Raw genomic sequence first — 17,585 nt, 5'->3', positions numbered from 1 at the left:
GCGGCCACTGCACTCCAGTCTGGGCGACAGAGTGAGACTCCAACTCAAAAAAAAAAAAAAAAGAATTAATATTGTAGAAATTAGCAGTCATCTTGAAACAAAAATGCTTGTAAGGTAGGAATGAAAGAAACTTTACTGAATTTAACAGTATTTTTACACCAGATCAAGAGTTAGTATGATACTTAATGGTAAAAACTTGGTTCCATTAGAGAAACAAACAAGCTATGGATGACTTTTTATTTTTTTACCCTTATTGCCCCACCATCCTATAGGGTAATGTCACAAAATAAGAAGAAAGAGGAGGGAGAGGTGGTGGTGGAGGAGGAGGAGGAAGAGGAGGTGAGAATGTGCAAGGACATTTTCCTGTGTTGTCTGGAGAGATCCTGCTTATGTGCAGACAGAATAAGGAATAATTTGTTATCAACTAAAGGAGGAGGAGGAGAAAGAGGAGAAGGAGGAGAAGTAGAATAATGTGCATGGACATTTTCCTGTGTATTCTGGAGAGATCATGCTTATGTGCAGAGAGAATGAGGCATAATTTATTATCAACTAAAGAAAAAGGATGAGGGAAGAGGAGGAGGAGAAGAATATCCAAGGACATTATCCTGTGTTGTCTGGAGAGATCATGCTTATGTACAGACAGAATGAGGCATAATTTGTTATCAGATAAAGAAGACAACGGAGGAGAGGAGGAGGAGGAGGAGGAGGTGGAGAATGTGCATGGACATTTTCCTGTGTAGTATGGAGATATCATGCTTATGTGCAGACAGAATGAGGTTTAATAAGTTGTCAACTAAGGAATAAATAATGTGAAAATTAGCAGTCATCTTAAATCAACAACTCTTGTAAGTTAGGAATGAAAGAAAACTTTCTTAATTTGACACGACTTTTACCTCAAATCAAGAGTAAGTATCATCCTTAATGGTAAAAACTTGCTTCCAGTAGAGAAAGAAAAAAGTCAAGGATGCCTGTTTATCTTTTCACCCATTTTACCCCACCATCCTTTAGTGTTATCCCAAAAAGGAAGAAGAAAGAGGAGGAGGAGGAGGAGGAGGAAGAGAATGTGCATGGAAATTTTTCTGTGTAGTATGGAAATATCATGCTTTTGTGCAGACAGAATGAGGCATAATTTGTTATCAAGTAAAGAAGATGGAGGAGCAGAGGAGGAGGTGGGAATGTGCATGGACATTTTCCTGTGTAGTATGGAGATAACATGCTTATGTGCAGACAGAATGAGGCATAATTTATTATCATCTAAAGAAGAAGGAGGAAGAGGAGGAGGAGAGGAGGAGATGGAGGTGGAGGATAATATGCAAGGACGTTTTCCTGTGTATTATGGAGAAATCATGCTTATGTGCAGATAGATTGAGATTTAATATGTTGTCAACTAAGGAATAAATAATGTAAAAATTAGCAGTCATCCTAAATCAACAACTCTTATAGGTTACGAATGAAAGAAAATTTTCTTAATTTGACCAAATTTTTATCTCAAATCAAGAGTAAGTATCATACTTAATGGTAAAAACTTGGTTCCAGTAGAGAGAAAAAGAAAGAAGCCAAGGATGCGTTTTTATTTTTTCACCTATTTTTCCCCACCATCTGTGAGGCTTACGACACAAGAGAAGAAGAAGGAGGAGGATGCAAAATAGGAGGAAGAGGAAGAGGAGGAGGAGAATGGGCAAGTACATTTTTCAGTGTAGTGTGGAGAGATCATGCTTATGTGCAGACAGAGCGAGGCATAATAACATTAACAATTAAAGAATAAATAATGTACAAATTAGCAGTCATCTTGAATCAAAAACTCTTGTTAATTAGGAATGAATGAAACTTTACTTAATTTGACAGTGTTTTTACACCAAATCAAGAGTAGGTATCATTCTTAATGGTAAAAACTTGCTTCCATTAGAGAAAGAAACAAGCCAAGGATGCCTTTTTCTTTTTTCACCCATTCTTCCTCACCATCCTTGAGGGTTATCCCACAAAAGAGGAAGAAAGATGAGGAGGAGGAGGAGGAGAATGTGCAATGACATTTTCCTGTGTCGTCTGGAGAGATCATGCTTATGTGCAGACAGAATGAACCATAATTTCTTATCAAGTGAAAGAAGGAGGAGGAGGAGGAGGAGGAGGAGGAGGAAGCAAAGGAGGAGTAGGCGGAGGAGGAGTTGGAGGAGGAGGAGAATTTGTAAGGATATTTTCCTGTGTAGTATGGAGAGATCATTCTTATGTGCAGTCAGAGTGAGGCATAATACATTATCTATTAAAGAATATATGATGTAGAAATTAGCAGTCATCTTGAATCAAACACTTGTTGGTTTGGAAAGAAAGAAACTTTACTTAATTTGACAGTATTTTTACATCAAATCAAGAGCAAGTATTATAGTTAATGGTAAAAATTGGTTCCATTAGAGAAAGAACCAAGCCAAGGATGCCTTTTTCTTTTTTCACCCATTTTACCCCACCATCCTTAAGGATTATCTCACAAAAGATGAAGAAAGCAGAAGAAGTGGAGGAGGAGGAGTAGGAGGATGAAGAGGAGGAGCAGAATGTGCTAAAACATTTTCCTGTGTGATCTGGAGGAATCATGCTTATGTGCAGTAAGAATGAGGCATAATTTATTATCAACAAAAGAAGGAGGAGGAGGAGGAGGAAAAGGATGTCCAAGGACATTTTCCTGTGTAGTCTGGAGAGATCATGATTATGTGCACACAGAGGGAGTCATAATGTATTATCAGTTAAAGAATAAATACTGTAGAAATTAGCAATCATCTTTAATAAAAAATCTTTTGTAAGTTAGGAATGAAAGATAACTTTCTTAATGTGACATTATTTTTACACAAATCAAGTGTAAGATTCAAACTTAATGGTAAAATCTTGGTTCCATTAGAGAAAGAAACAAGCCGAGGATGCCTTTTTATTTTTTCACCCATGTTGCCCCGACATCTTTAAGGGTAATCCCACAAAAGAAGAGGATAGAGGAGGAGTAGGTGAAGGAGGAGGAGGAGAAGGATGAGGAAGAGGAGGATGAGGAGGAGGAGGAGAATGTGCAAGGACATTGTACTGTGTAGTATGGAGATATCATGCTTATGTGCAGACAGAATGAGGCATAATATATTATCAACTAAAGAAGGAGGAGGAGGAGAAGGAGGAGGAGGAGGAGGAGGAGAAGGAGGTAGAGAATGTGCAAGGACATTTTCCTGTGTTCTGGGGAAATCGTGTTTATGTGCAGATAGAATGAGGCATAATTTATTATCAAGTAAAGAAGAAGAATTAGGAGGAAGAGGTGGAGGAGGAGGAGAATGTGCATGGACATTTTCCTGTGTAATCTGGAGAGATTATGCTTATGTGCAGACAGAATGAGGCATAATTTTTTATCAACTGAAGAAGACGGAGGAGGAGAGTAGAAGGCGGAGGAGGAGGTGGAGAATGTGCATGGACATTTTCCTGTGTAGTATGGAGATATCATGCTTATGTGCCGACAGAATGAGGCATAATTGATTAACAACTAAAGAAGAAGTTGGAGGAGGAGGAGGAAGAGGAGAATGTGTAAGGACATCTTCCTGTGTAGTCTGGAGAAATCATGCTTATGTGCAGACTGAATGAGACATAATTTATTATCAACTAAAGACGAAGAAGGAGGAGGAGGACGACGAGGAGGAGGAGCCGCAGGTGAAGGATAATGTGCAAGGACATTCACCTGTGTAGTATGGAGAAATCATGCTTATGTGCAGACAAAAAAGGGGTTTAATATGTTGTTCACTAAGGAATAAATAATCTAAAAATTATCAGTCATCTTACATCAACAACTTTTGTAAGTTCGGAATGTCTTAATTTGACATGATTTTTAGCTCAAATCAAGAGTAAGTATCATACTTAATTGTAAAAACTTGGTTCCAGTAGAGAAAGAAACAAGTCAAGGATATCTGTTTATTTTTTCACCAATTTTACCCCACCATACTTGAGGGTTATCCACCAATAGAAGAAGAACGAGGAGGAGGAGGAGGAGGATGAGGAGGAGTAGAATGTGCAATGACATTTCCTGTATATTCTGGAAAGATCATGCTTATATCCAGACAGAATGAGGCACAATTGGTTATCAAGTGTACAAAAAGGAGGAGAAGAAAGAAGAGGAGGAGGAGGAGAATAATGTCCAAGGCCATTTTCAGGTGTAGTCTTGAAAGATCATGATTATTTGCACACAAGGTTAGTCATAATATATTATCAATTAAAGAATAAGTGTAGAAATTAGCAATAATCTTGAATCAAAAACTCTTGTAAGTTAGGAATGAAAGAAACCTTTATTTGACAGTTTTTATACAACAAATCAAGAATACGTATCATACTAAATGGTAAAAACTTGGTACCATTACAGAAAGAAACAAGCCAAGGATGCCTTTAATTTTTCACCCTTATTGCCACACCATCCTTGAGGGTAATTCCACAAAAGAAGAAGAAAGAGAAGGAGGAGGTGGAGGAGGCGGAGGAGGTTGAGGAGAATGTGCAAGGATATTTTCCTTTGTAGTCTGGAGAGATGATGCTTATGTTCAGACCGAATGAGGCATAATTTATTATAAACTAAAGATGAAGAAGGAGAAGGAGGAGGAGGAGGATGAGGAGGAGAAGGAAGAGGTGCAGGAGGAGGAGAAAGTGCAAGGACATTTTCCTGTGTAGTATGGAGAAATCATGCTTATATGCAGACATAGTGAGGCATAATACATTATCAATTGATGAATAAATAATGTAGAAATTAGGAGTCATCTTGAATCAAAAACTCTTGTGAATTAGTAATGAAAGAAACTTTGCTTAATTTACAGTATTTTTACTCCAAATCAAGAGTAAGTATCATTCTTAATGGTAAAAACTTGCTTAGAGAAAGAAACAAACCATGGATGACTTTTTTTTTTTTACCCTTATTTCCCCACCATCCTTGAGGGTAATCTCACAAAAGTAGAAGAAAGAGGAGGAGAAGGTGGTGGTGGTGGAGGAGGAGAAGGTGGTGGTGGTGGAGGAGGAGGAAGAGGAGGAGGAGGAGGAGGAGGAGTAGGAGGAGTAGGAGGAGTAGGAGGAGTAGGAGGAGAATGTGCAAGGACATTTTCCTGTGTAGTCTGGAGAGATCCTGCTTATGTGCAGACTGAATGAGAAATGATTTGTTATCAACTAAAGAAGATGGAGGAGGAGGTGGATGAGGAGGTGGAGAATGTGCATGGACATTTTCCTGTGTATTATGGAGAGGTAATGCTTATGTGCAGACAGAATGATGTATAATTTGTTATCAGTCAGAAGGAGGGGGAGGAGGAGTAGAAGAAGGTAGAGAATTTGCATGGACATTTTCCTGTGTAGGATGGAGATATCATTCTTATGTGTAGAGAGAATGCGGCATAATTTATTACCAAGTAAAGAAGATGGAGGAGGAAGAGGAGGAGGAGGTCGAGAAGGAAGAGAATGTTTATGGATATTTTCCTGTGTTGTCTGTAGAGATCATTCTTATATGCCAACAGGATGAGGTTCAATTTGTTATCAATTAAAGAAGAGGGATGAGGAGAGGAGGAGGGGGATGTGGAGAATGTGCATGGACATTTTCCTGTGTAGTATGGAGATATCATGCTTATGTGCAGACACAATGAGGAATAATTCATTCACAACTCAAGAAGGAGGAGGAGGAGGAGGAGGAGGAGGAGGAGGAGGAGAATGTGTAAGGACATTTTCCTATGTAGTCTGGAGAGATCATGCTTATGTGCAGAAAGAATGAGGCATAATTTATCATCAACTGAAGAAGGAGGAGGAGGAGGAAGAAGTGGAGGTGGAGGATAATGTGCAAAGACATTTTCCTCTGTAGTATGGAGAAATCATGCTTATGTGCACAATGGACACAATGAGGAATAATTCATTCACAACTCAAGAAAGGAGGAGGAGGAGGAGGAGAATATGTAAGGACATTTTCCTGTGTAGTCTGGAGAGATCATGCTTATGTGCAAAAAGAATGAGGCATAATTTATCATCAACTAAAGAAGGAGGTGGAGGAGGAGGAGGAGGAAGAGGTGGGGGTGGAGGATAATGTGCAAAGATATTTTCCTGTGTAGTATGGAGAAATCATGCTTATGTGCAGACAGAATGAGGTGTAATATGTTCCAAATTAAGGAATAAATAATCTAAAAATCAGCAGTCATCTTAAATCAACAACTCTTGTAAGTTAGGAATAATAGAAAACATTCTTAATTTGACATGATTTTTTACCTCTAATCAAGAGTAAGTGTTATACTTAATTGTAAAAACTTGGTTCCAGTAGAGAAAGAAACAAGTCAGGGATACCTGTTTATCTTTTCACCCATTTTACCCCACCATCCCCACCATCCTTGAGGGTTATCCCACAAAAGAAGAAAAAACAGGAGGAGGAGGAAGAGGTGAGATGGAGGAGGAGAATGTGCAACGACATTTTCCTGTGTAGTTTGGAGAGATCATGCTTATGTGCAGACAGAATGGGGCATAATTTGTTATCAAGTAAAGACGAATGAGGAGAAGGAAGAAGAGGAAGAGGGGGAGAAAAATGTCCAAGGGTATTTTCCTATGTTGTCTGGAGAAATCATGTTTATGGGCACACGAGGTTAGTCATAATATATTATCAATTAAAGAATGAATGTAGAAATTAGCAGTCATCTTGAATCAAAAACTCTTGTAAATTAGGAGTGAAAGAAACCTTTCTTAATTTGACAGTTTAAAAAAAACATATCAAGAGTAAGTATCATTCTAAATGGTAAAAACTTGGTTCCATTAGAGAAAGAAACAATCCAAGGATGGCTTTTATTTTTTAACACATATCGCCCCACCATCGTTGAGGGTAATCCCGCAAGAGAAGAAGAAAGAGAAGGTGGAGGTGGAGGAGGAGGAGGAGGAAGAGGAGAAGGATGAGGAGGAGGAGGAGGAGGAGGAGGAGAATGTGCAAGGACATTTTCTTTTGTAGTCTGGAGAGATGATGCTTATGTTCAGACAGAATGAGGCATAATTTATTATCAACTAAAGAAGAGGTAGGAGAAGGAAGAAGAGGAGGAGGAGGAGGATACTGTGCAAGGACATTTTCCTGTGTCCTCTGGAGAGATCATGCTTATGTGCAGACAGAATGAGGCATAATTTATTATCAACCTAAGAAGAAGAAAAAAGTGGAGGAGGAGGAGGAGGAGTAGAATGTTCAAGGATATTTTCCAGTGTAATCTGGAGATATGCTTATGTGCAATCAGAACGAAACATAATTTATTGTTAACTAAAGAAGAAGGAGGAGGACGAGTAGGAAGAGGAGGAGGTAGAGGAGTAGGAGAATGTGCAAGGACATTTTCCTGTGTAGTATGGCGATATCATGCTTATGTGCAAATTTTGTGAGGTATAATACATTATCCATAGAAGAATAAATAATGTAGAAATTAGCAGTCATCTTGAATCAAAAAATCTTGTGAGTTAGGAATGAAAGAAACTTTACTTAATTTAATAGCATTTTTACTCCAAATCAAGAGTAAGTATCATACTTAATGGAAAAAACTTGGTTCCCTTAGGGAAAGAAACTAACCATGGATGACTATTTTTTTACCCTTGGTGCCCCATCATCCTTGTGGTTAATCCCACAAAAGTAGAAAAAAGAGAAAAAGGAGGTGGTGGTAGAGGAGAAAGAGGAGGAGGAGGTGGAGGAGGAGGAGGAGGCGGAGGAGAATGTGCAAGGACATTTTCCTGTATAGTCTGGAGAGATTCTGCCTATATGCAGACAGAATGAGAAATAATTTGTTATCAACTAAAGAAGGAGGAGGGAGGAGGAGGAGAATGTGCATGAACATTTTACTGTTACGTCTCGAGAGATCATGCTTATTTGCAGACAGAATGAGGCATAATACGTTTTCAACTAAAGAAGATAGGGGAGGAGAGGAGGAGGAGGAGGAGGTGGAGAATGTGCATGGACATTTTCCTGTGTAGTATGGGGATATCTTGCTTATGTGCAGACAGAATGAGGCATAATTTGTTAACAACTAAAGAAGAAGTTGGAAAAAGAGGAGCAAGAGGAGAATGTGTAAAGACTTTTTTCTGTGTAGTCTGGAGAGATCAAGCTTATGTGCAGACAGAATGAGTCATGATTTATTATCAAGTAAAGGCAAAGAAGTAGGAGGAGTAGGAGGAGGAGGGGGAGGAGGAGGAGTAGCTGGAGTTGGAGGATAATGTGCAAGGACATTTTCCTGTGTAGTATGGAGAAATCATGCTTATGTGCAGACAGAAAGAGGTTTAATATATTGTTCACTAAGGAATAAATAATCTAAAAATTATCAGTCTTCTTATATGAGCAACTTTTGTAAGTTAGGAATGAAAGAAACTTTCTTAATTTGACACGATTTTTAGCTCAAATCAAGGGTAAGTATCATAGTTAATGGTAAAAACTTGGTTCCAGTAGAGAAAGAAACAAGTCAAGGATGCCTGTTTATTTTTTCACCATTTTTACCCCACCATCCTTGAGGTTATCCCCCAATAAAAGAAGAATGAGGAGGAGGAGGAGGATGAGTAGGAGGAGGAGTAGAATGTGCAACGATATTTTCCTGTGTATTCTGGAGAGATCTTGCTTGTGTGCAGACAGAATGAGGCATACTTGGCTATTAAGTAAACAAGAAGGAGGAGGAGGAAGAAGAGGAGGAGGAGGAGAATAATGTCCAAGGCCATTTTCCTGTGTAATCTTGAAAGATCATGCTTAATTGCATACAAGGTTAGTCATAATATATTATCAATTAAAGAATAAATGTAGAAATTAGCAGTCATCTTGAATAAAAAACTCCTGTAAGTTAGGAATGAAAGAAACCTTTCTTTATTTGACAGTTTTTTTTTACACCAAATCAAGATTAAGTATCATAATAAATGGTAAAAACTTGGTTCCATTAGAGAAAGAAACAAGCCAAGGATGCCTTTTATTTTTTAACCCATCTTGCCCCACCACCCTTGAGGGTAATTCTACAAAAGAAGAAGAAAGAGAAGGAGGAGGTGGAGGAGGAGGAGGAGGTTGAGGAGAATGTGCAAGGACATTTTCCTGTGTAGTCTGGAGAGATGATGCTTATGTGCAGACCGAAAGAGACATAATTTATTAGCAACTAAAGAAGAGGTAGGGGAAGGAGGAGGAGAAGGAGGGGAGGAGGAGAATGTAGAAGGACATTTTCCTGTGTCATCTGGAGAGATCATGCTTGTGTGCAGACAGAACGAGGCATAATTTTTTATCAACCTAAGAAGAGGAGGAAAGAGGAGGAGGAGTAGGTGGAAGAGGAAGAGGAGGAGGAGGAGGAGTATGTGCAGGGAAACTTTCCAGTGTATTCTGGAGATATCATGCTTATGTGCAGTCAGAATGAGTCATAATTTATTATTAACTAAAGAAGGAGAAGGACGAGTAGGAGGAGGAGGAGGTGGGGGAGTAGGAACATGTGCAAGGACATTTTCCTATGTAGTATGGAGATATCATGCTTATGTGCAGACATAGTGAGGCATAATACATTATCTATTGAAGAATAAATAATGTAGAAATTAGCAGTCATCTTGAATCAAAAAATCTTGTGAGTTAGGAATGAAAGAAACTTTACTTAATTTAACAGTATTTTTACTCCAAATCAACACTAAGTATCATACTTAATGGTAAAAATTTGGTTACCTTAGAGAAAGAAACAAACCATGGATGACTTTTTTTTTTTACCCTTATTGCCCCATCATCTTTGAGGGTAATCCCACAAAAGTAGAAAAAAGAGGAGGAGGAGGAGGTGGTGGAGGAGGGAGAGGATGAGGATGTGAAGGAGGAGGAAGAGGAGGAGGAGGAGGAGAATGTGCAAGGACATTTTCCTGTGTAGTCTGGAGAGATTCTGCCTATGTGCAGACAGAATGAGAAATAATTTGTTATCAACTAAAGAAGGAGGAGGTGGAGGAGGAGGAGGAGAAGGAGGAGGAGAATGTGCATGGACATTTTACTGTTACATCTCGAGAGATCATGCTTATTTGCAGACAGAATGAGGCATAATATGTTTTCAACTAAAGAAGATGGGGGAGGAGAGGAGGAGGAGGAGGAGGTGGAGAATGTGCATGGACATTTTCCTGTGTAGTCTGGAGACACCATGCTTATGTGCAGACAGAATGAGGCATAATTTATTAACAACTAAAGAAGAAGTTGGACGAGGAGAAGCAAGAGGAGAATGTAAGGAAATTTTCCTGTATAGTCTGGAGATATCATGCTTATGTGCAGACAGAATGAGGCATGATTTACTATCAAGTAAAGACAAAGGAGAAGGAGGAGGAGGAGGAGGAGGAGTAGCTGGAGGTGAAGGATAATGTGCATGGACATTTTCCTGTGTAGTATGGAGAAATCATGCTTATGTGCAGACAGAAAGAGCTTTAATATGTTGTTCACTAAGGAATAAATCATCTAAAAATCATCAGTCATCTTAAATGAACAACTTTTGTAAATTGGGAATGAAAGAAACTTTCTTAATTTGACACGATTTTTAGCTCAAATCAAGAGTAAGTTTCATAGTTAATGGTAAAAACTTGGTTCCAGTAGGGTAAGAAACAAGTCAAGGATGCCTTTTTATTTTTTTTACCCATTTTACCCACCATCCTTGAGGGTTATGCCACAAAAGAAGAAGAAGGAGTAGGAGGAGTCAGAGGAGGAGAATGTGCAAGACGTTTTTCTGTGTAGTCTGGAGAGACCATCCGTATGTGCAGACAGAATGAGGCATAATTTTTTATCAACTTAAGAATAAATCATGGAGAAATTAGCACTTATCTTGAGATAAAAACTCTTGTAAGGTAGTAATGAAAGAAAACGTTTTTAAAATTTTAAACATATTTTTTATTTTAAAATTGTGTTGTACAGTTAAGTGTTAGGTTTACAAATGTGCATCGTTCAGGCACCCTTGTTGATAACGGGTGTCTCCCCGTCCCCAGACAGATATTGACTATCATTAGTCCCACCTTCCTTCCCCTCTCTACCCCCCCTTATGGTTTTCCACCCCTGTCAGTCCTCTTCTTGTAGTATTATGATAGAATTTCCAGGTCCACTACATGAGTGAGAACATGTGATACTCCGATCTTTGTTTCTGTGAGAGATCACTCAGTATTATAGACTCTAGTTCCATCTAGTTTGCTGCAAAATTCATGATTTTGTTCTTTTTTATGGCTGCATAGTATTCCATCGTGTATATGTACCACCTTTTTTAATCAAGTCCACTTTTGATGGATAGCATGGTTGGTTCCAGGTCCTTGCTATTGTGAACAATGCTGTGATAAACATATGTGTGCAGGTATCTTTTTTATAGAGTGATTTGAGTTATTCAGGGTATATTCCCAGTAGGGGGATTGTGGGGTCATATTGGAGGTTGATATTTAGAGCTTTTAGGAATTGCCACAGTGCTTTCCACAGAGGTTGCACTAGTTTACACTCCCATCAATGTGTAGAAGTGTTCCTTTTTCACCACATCCTCTCCCACATCTGTTATTTTTTGAGTTATTGATAATTACCATTCTGACTGGAGTTAGGTGGTATCTCAGTGTAGTTTTGATTTGCATCTCCTTGATAACTAGTGAGGTTGAAAATTTCTTCATGTGTCTGTTGGCCACTCAGATGTCTTTCTTTGAGAAGTGTCTGTTCATATCTTTTGCCCACTTTGTAATGGGGTTGTTTGTTTTTTTCTTCCCAGCACATTTGAGTTCCTTGTAGATCCAAGATGTTAGGCCTTTGTCAGACATGGAGTTGGCAAATACATTTTCCCAGTCTGTGGGCTGTCTCCCTCTTCTCTTGGTTTCTTAGACTTTGCAGAAGCTTGTCAGTTTAATGAGATCCCACTTGTCTATCTTATCTCTTATGGCACATGCATTTCAGATATTGCTCAAGGACATTTTTCTGTGTAGTGTGGAGAGATCATGCTTATGTGCATACAGAATGAGGCATAATTTATTAACTAAGGAGTAAATAATGTAGAAATTAGCAGTCATCTTGAATCAAAAACTCTTGTAAGTTAGGAATGAAATTTTAATTTGACAGGATTTTTACCCTATTCAAGAGTAAATATTATTTTTAATGGTAAAAACTTGGTTCCATTAGAGAAAGGAACAAGCCAAGGATGCCTTTTTATTTTTTTTACCAAATTTCCCCACCATCCTTGAGGATTATGCCACAAAAGAAGAAGAATGAAGAGGAGAAGGAGTTGGAGAAAGAAGAGGAGGAGCAGGAGGAGGAGGAGGAGAATGTGCAAGGACATTTTTTGTGTAGTCTGGAGAGATTATGCCTATGTGCACACAGAATGAGGCATAATTTATTTATTATCAACTAAAGAATAAATAATATAGAAATTAGCAGTCATCTTCATTCCAAGTTAGGAATGAAAGAAAACTTTCTTAATTTGACAGTATTTTTACCCAAAATCAAGAGGAAATAAGTCAAGGATGTTTTCTTATTTTTTCACCCATTTTCCCCCACCTTCCTTGAGGGTTATGCCACGAAAGGAGGAGGAGGAGGAGGAGAAGGATGAGGAGGAGGAATATGAGGAGTAGCAAATTGACTCACATGTTGCCATTTAGTGTTCTTTCTCAGACTTACTCTCTGGAAATAACAGAATTCCTTGCTAGATATGTATCTCAATTTTATTATTTATTTATTTCCATGGAAAAGCAGGATTTATTGAGAGGACAAAAAAGCGTCCACAATTTTATTTAGAAACTTTGTTCACAATATCACCACTATGATTTCAGGAGGTTCTAAAATGCTAAGAGTTGGAAATTTTCAGAAAACTATAGGCTTCCATTAAGGTGGTGTTTGCGACGATTACTGCTGTTCTTTGGAAATATTCAAAATATTACTCAAAAGCTTTCTGTGTCTTTTGAGTGTGCTTGGAAGGATTCATATTAAGTAAATTTAGAGCCTGCCAGTTAGATTTTAGTAGTCTTGAAGAGTCAGAAGTTGGGGGAACTCAGTATGTTTTGAAGCCCATAGACCATATTTAGCTTACCTATGCCTTATTGCAAGAAAAAGAGGTGAAAGAAGCTTAAGTGGCTTGTACAGCAGGTGAAAATTCTGGAGTCCAGTGGTATATGAATAATTGTGATTTTCTTTTCAATGGTTGGCAGGAGATAGGTAAAGTAACTTTGGATTTATTAAGATTTCTTGCTTGGAATTTCAGTACCTTGAGTGAGTCCTTAATTTCTGTGAGCTTTCTTTCTCTCGTCTTTCAATTCAGATGAAACCTCACAGGAGTTGTAATTATACTTCTCATGGCCTACAAGGTCCTACCTACTGTCTAGCCTCGGTGCGTCCTGTCCTCTCCCTTGTTTGTAGGTTCTGGATCACAGCATGTTCTTTCTTGCCCCCAAGAACCTCTGCATTTGCCATTCCCTCTCTCTGCCTGAGGGCCAGTCACATCTTTTGTTTCTTTACATGGCTGCCTTCTTGTCTCTCAGATCTCAGCTTTTAATATTGCCTCTTGAGAGAGACCTTCCTGATTCCCTTATCTCAAGTAGCCTCTTCCCCAGCCCCTGTGCTCTGTCTCAGAATCTTTTTTATGTCCAGAAGTTTTCCTTATTTGTAATTCTTATTTGTTACTTTGTTTCTCCCTTTCATATACACGCACCCTGGGGTTAGGAGTCTTGCTTTTATTCCCTTTTTCATATCTAGTGCCTGGCCTTAGTCTCTGATCCTTACTAAGTATGCAATAATGTCCCTTAGGTGAGTATGGAATGATGTTTAAAGAGGCATACATGGCAAAGGGCTTTGCATAACACCTGGTAAATAGGTGTGTAGTTTGTTTCCTTATTTCCTCAGTTCCTTGCCTGGGCTTCTGTCAGCTTGAGAAAGGAACCCAGTTCCTGTAGAATCACCATGACTTCTGCAAATCCCCTCTTTTTGGATAAAGGTAAAGGCAGTTTTAGGTATGGTGCTTGGTAACATAGTGATCAGAGAGGCTGGCCATGTGGATGAAGGTGGCACTATCTCAACTATACCATGATGGGAGATATGAATATTGTTTGTGGAATTGGTAATAAACTGACATACGAGATAGATTACATTCTAGTGATCATGTAATGGTGAATTCCTTTTTATATCATGCCTCATTCATTTGACATATTTATAAATATATCCAAATTTGCTAGCATTTTACACTGGCTTATTTTTATCTTTCAGATCCATCATGCCTTCTAACACATATAATTTAGTGGGAGGAAGAAAATAAATTTCTGATCTGAGGAATGTGAGCCCCTTTAAATTATTAGGCCTGGAAAGACATTGGGATGAAATGGCAGTCATATCTCACTCCCCCTTGAGCTGAGTAAATCTCTCTGAGTAATCTCTTGAAGCCATTTGCCAGGTGGGCTCCAGACTAACTGATGCCACATAGCTGTGAAATATCATACTCTGGACATCATAACACATGCTCCATAGTTCAACAGCGTATAGCCAATCACTTATCAGTGTTATATCTGTAAACCAATGAGAATTCCTGATGAACAGCTTTTTATCAGTCCGCTCCTTGTTCCATTTGCCTTTAAAAACCTTCTTGCAACAAATGCTGATGGAGCACTCTCCAGGGCAACTTGCAAGTGTCCAGGGCAGCTGTACTAATTTTGGCTTCAGAAACTTTTCAAATTATATGTTTAGGGGGACCAACAAACCAAAATTATTTATAAAAAATTGTGTATTCTTGCATGTTTAAACTTTAGTCACCTTCAAAGTACTCATTTGTTTATCAAGATTCCTTTTCCACTGCTCAAAACAGTTTTTGACATTGTCAATTTTGATGCCTTTTAGTGTTTCTGTCATTTTTTATTTTAGCTCTTCCACATCAGCAAAATATTTTCCTTTGAAGGAATTCTTTTCATCTGGGGAAACAAAAAAAAGTTGCTGGGGGGGGATCGGTAAATAGGGAGGATAGGGATTATGCCCTTTTTTTGGTCAAAAACTGTTGAACACACAGCATGGTGTGGGCAGGTGCATTGTCATTATAGAAGAACCAGTCACCTGTTTCCCAAAACTCAGGACATTTCTCCTGCAAATCGTGATGCAACCTTCTCAAAACATCTAGATAAGAACTTTGGTTGACTGTTTCAGCTCGAGAAATAAATTTCAAGTGTACTACAAGGGGCCTGCCCTCCAAAAGATAATTCAGATTTTTGGGTGTTTCCCTCATATTTTGTGCTGCAGCCTCTTCCTTTTAGGTCAACATGATGTAGGAAAAAATGTAAATTGAAAATTTGTAAGTTGAGTGTTTCACCCCAGGACTAGTGTTAAGGCTTATTAACATCTGGTTTGTGGGAAAGATATGGATGAAGTTGAAGAGAAATCTAAAGATGTAATAAAATTCACTGCCGAGAAACTTTCAGTAGACGAAGTCTCACAGTTGGTGATTTCTCCACTCTGTGGTGCAGTATCCCTGTTTGTAGGTGAGTATAATTTTCACAGCATGTCTGTGATTGCACAAGACAAATAGAAATTAGCAAGTGCTTTTCATGTTCAGTGTTAATAGAAGATTTTAGGATACTGAGCAATAAACCAAGATTACTCATAGTGGTGGGTAGATAATTTTTTGGTTCTTGTTTTATTTGCTTTGGTAACCTGCAAATTAACTTGTATTAAACTGCAAAACATTTTAAGAAGTAAGATAAAAGTCATGTTAGCAGAGACGGTTCAATATTTTCCACATATTGAAGGGAAAGTGTACTTGATAATAGTCCTAGAACATAAATATTTTCCTTGTAAATATCAAATGCTAAATGTTAGTCAGAAAAGGCATATGACCTAGTTTGTCATATGTGTTTTCAATAAGCTTGCTTCACCAGTATTATTTTATTTCCTTATCACGTTTGTAATAATTTTTGTTTTCTAATCAAGTCTTGCTTTTAGAATATTTCAAGATAATTTTTAGATAAGTTGTTTTGCTGGTTTACTATTCAAAAATAATTTATTATATTAATGTGCTATTTCTATTATAGGAAAGGCCTTATTTTAATAATTTCTTTTTTTGCTTTTTTTTTAGGGACTACAAGAAATAACTTTGAGGGAAAAAAGTCATTAGCTTAGATTATGAAGCCTATCTACCCATGATGGAAAATAAAGTAAGAAAGATTTGTAGTGACATTAGGCAGAAATGACCAGTCAAACACATAGCAGTGTTCCATAGACTTGGGTATGATTTCCTTTATCAATTTAGAAGTTAAGTATAGTTGTTTTCCATCTTTGTGCTGCTTCTGGTTCTTGAATCTTTCTTAAAAATTCTATACTACCACTAGAAAGGTTTGTATGTTATTTCTGGAGGACAGAAGGGATGGTTCTCGGTGCTTTCAGTGACTGCTTGTTGGGTTGTAATATTGGGCAAACTGATATTGCCCTTGGTGCTGTAACAAAGTGCACATGTGCCAAGATTTTCAGGCCCTGGACCTCAGGGCCTTTGCTAATGTGTGCTGAAGGCCTTGAGGCCTCTCGAAAGTTGTTTTGTTGTCTGGACTCTGTTCATATGACAGTCTGTTATAGATTATTTTTATATAAATGCCTTTGAACACCATTAAAGTAGTTTACTTTTTGTATCACTAAAAAGAGAAGATTTCTGGACTTTAAAAAGAAACCAACTATTTAGACCTCATCTATCATATTCGATTAGTTATTATTTTGCTATTAATAACTATAAATTTATTAATAACTAGTAGTTTTATTAATGATTAATATTATCAGTCCTGTTAATTAGCACTTATTGCTATTTAGTTTTCTAAATTCTTTGTTATACTTGTCAGGTGTTGTAACTTTGTACCTCTAGGCATTACTTGGCTTTGTACCTTGTTTGAGGCTGATGTTTGCTGAGTCAATGAAAGGACTCCTCCATCTTCATGCCCATTAAATGGTTTAGTGGATAGATGCTGACAAACTAGACTCAACATCAGTCTCAGCATCTCCTCTGCTGAACATAACTGGGATGAGTTAATGTTTTCTAACTGAATGGGATATTTAAGTAAAGTAGAACTACTGCATAGTTCTAAGAATGTGTAACTGGTTTTTTTTTTTTTTTTTTTTTTTTTTTTTAATGTGCCTAGCAGATTATTTAACACATAGATTAGGAGGTGATGGTAATTTTTATTCTTCATCTTGTTAAAGCTTGATTCCAGTGTCAGAAGCAAGCATAATCATTGCTGTGTCCTCAGCCCACAGGGCTGCATCTCTTGAAGCTGTGAGCTATGCCATTGATACTTTAAAAGCCAAGGTGCCCATTTGGGAAAAAGGTAAGTTAAAAAAAAATATATCATTTTGCCATGTGTACCTGATGTTTCTAGAAATTCTTCAATAAAGGATGGGGAGTAAGAGTGCATACAGAATTTGTGTACATGGGTGTTTACTGACTATAAAATCTTATTTTCTTTACCTGAGCAATAGGGCATTTATGTAATATCTCTTTTCCAAGGTTTGTTAAATATGAAATATACATGCCTCAAAGAATGCATCACAGCCAGTAGGCTTCAGCAAAAGGTAACAGTAAGAATTTCTAGTCTGGAATATACCAGGGATTTGCATATGAAGTCATTTCCCTCTGATTCAAATTCCTTTGAATTACATGGTTTTT

At 37.9% G+C, this 17,585-nt stretch overlaps 1 protein-coding gene across 2 annotated transcripts in view; it reads left to right on the top strand.

Moving 5' to 3' along the window:
• The window catches only part of LOC103277410 (molybdopterin synthase sulfur carrier subunit-like), a 43,900-nt gene extending 26,656 nt beyond the window's left edge, over nt 1-17,244 (top strand). Inside the window, exons 5-7 of one of the 2 annotated variants that reach the window (XM_008074786.2) lie at nt 15,298-15,420; nt 16,014-16,163; nt 17,123-17,244. The gene's annotated coding sequence lies outside the window, so the exon portion shown is untranslated. Of the gene's footprint in view, nt 1-15,297; nt 15,421-16,013; nt 16,164-17,122 lie in introns of those variants that run through there. The other variant, XM_021707426.1, reaches the window with a different exon arrangement.
• The last annotated feature ends 341 nt before the right edge of the window (nt 17,245-17,585 follow it).

This window comes from Carlito syrichta, unplaced genomic scaffold, assembly GCF_000164805.1.
Source record: "Carlito syrichta isolate Samal-C Ts95f unplaced genomic scaffold, Tarsius_syrichta-2.0.1 Scaffold317675, whole genome shotgun sequence".
NCBI classification, from domain to species: Eukaryota; Metazoa; Chordata; class Mammalia; order Primates; family Tarsiidae; genus Carlito; species Carlito syrichta.
Note: the sequence above shows the minus strand (reverse complement) of the source record. Positions and strands in the feature narration are given on the sequence as shown.